A 2,021-nucleotide genomic window follows, 5' to 3' on the forward strand; every position below is an offset into this window, starting at 1 on the left:
GTTACCATTTTCTTTTCCCTGGCTGCCCTGAGAATTCTGTCTTTGTTGTTTACTTATTATAATGTTAATAGAATGTGTTTTGGTGAAAGTCTTTTTGGTATGAGATAATTTGATGTTCTATTCACTTCTTGAATTTCAAGCTCCAGATTATTCCTTAGATTTGGGAAATTGATCTTAATTTTTTATTGATACAAACAAATACTGCAATGAACACCCTTGTATATGTATACCTTTGCATACTTGTGAAAATATTTTTGTAAAGTAAAACTTACTATGGGAAATTTTGTGTCAAGTGTAAATGCAATTTTTATACTTATAGATGTATAAATATTATGCCCTCCAAAAAGTTTGCATTGATTTATAATTCTACCTAACAAGGTATGAAATGCCCATCTCTTTATCTTCACCAATGCTAGGTATTATTTACCTTTTGATCATGTCCAATCTGATGGAGGAAAATGGTGTTTCACTATTGTTTTCATTTATGTTGCTTTCCAATTTTGGTGAGGTTAAACATCTTTTTCTGTGTTTTTATTGGTCATGTGAAGTTAATTTTCAGTGAACTGTCCATTTATGGCCTTTATTCACTTTTATATTTATGTTTTTGCTCTTTTACTTGTTGATTTGTAAGAGATATCTACATATTAAATAATAGTCCAGTGTGGGTCAGATATATTTAAGATGTCTTTCTAAATTGCTTTTTGACTGTTTCTTAAAAATGTTTTTATGCAAAAACGTCAAAAATTGTCTTGTACACCTGAAACTAATGTAATACTGTATATCAACTGCAATTTCAAAAAAGAAAAAAAATAAACACAATAGTTTCATAAGGAAAATTACTTGATATAGTAAGTAAAATAAATTCATTTAAAGCTTTGCATTAAGGTAGATTTATTAAATTTTTTCTTATTGTTTTCTGGGCTTTGCATCTTCCTTATAAAAGTTTTTTCTTTTTTTAAAACAATATTTTTAGGCGAGGCAACCCATGGTTGACCTCACAGATTGCAAGGACCTTGTCAGCTTACACTCCTTTATTTTTTTTTATTTTTTACGTGTATAGCACCTGGTCTTCCTAGGTGGTCTCCCATCCAAGTACTAACTAGGATTGACCCTGCTTGGCTTCCGAGATCAGACGGGATTGGGCTTGTTCAGGGTAACATGGTCGTAGACAGAAAAGTTTTTCCACTTCAAGATTGCCTATAATTTTTTCATGTTTTCTCTTGATACCTTTAGAATTGCCTCTTCTATGGCATTAAATTATTTACTCATGTACCAGAGCCAAACTGTTTTAATCAATATGAATTTATAATATCTTTTAATATGTGGTAGGGGAAGTTTCTCCCAACACAGTCCTCCTACCTTCCATCACTTTTCTCTGTTAAATTGTCCTGGCTATTCTCACACTAAATTGTATTTACATATATATTTAAATAGAAGACACATTGTTAATCAAAATGATTAATTGCTGTTGTCTCAAGATTGAGAGTGTGCTCTAGAACCTCCATTTTGAGAGACATTCACAAACACACATACACACACACATCACAAAAAACATATAAATAACGCATTTAAAAATGTAATAGTTTAGAGATGAAAACTGGGAATAATTATAATGAATTGAGAGTAGAGTTGCCAGATTTAGCAAATAAAAATACAGAATGTCCTGTAAAACAATGGCTTTTTTTTTTTTTTTTAGTATAAGTAATCCTAATTATTGCACAGGACATACTTACTTGAAAATTATTTGTCGTTTATCTGAAATTTACATTTTATTGGGTGCCTTCTATTTTATAGACAATCCTAACCAACAAAAAAACAAGGAGTAGTTTAAAAATACAAAGAAAGTTGTATGGATTGATGAATTAACCCTTTCTGGTCAGTGGGAAACCCTTAATACAGGTACTTAGATATTGGCTTGAGCCAAACAATTACAATTCTGGGGTGTGAATTAAATGAGTTTGTTTTGTCTTCTGGGCTTTAGCTTGAAAAATGAAATCTCTTAAATAAAATGCAATGGGCTC

The 2,021-nt window shown here is 30.7% G+C and overlaps 1 pseudogene; it reads right to left on the minus strand.

Moving 5' to 3' along the window:
• Positions 1 to 1,051: 1,051 nt before the first annotated feature.
• LOC111733435 lies at positions 1,052 to 1,170 on the minus strand (annotated as a pseudogene).
• Positions 1,171 to 2,021: the final 851 nt, after the last annotated feature.

This window comes from Pteropus vampyrus, unplaced genomic scaffold (assembly GCF_000151845.1).
Source record: "Pteropus vampyrus isolate Shadow unplaced genomic scaffold, Pvam_2.0 Scaffold566, whole genome shotgun sequence".
In the NCBI taxonomy this organism is placed as follows: Eukaryota; Metazoa; Chordata; class Mammalia; order Chiroptera; family Pteropodidae; genus Pteropus; species Pteropus vampyrus.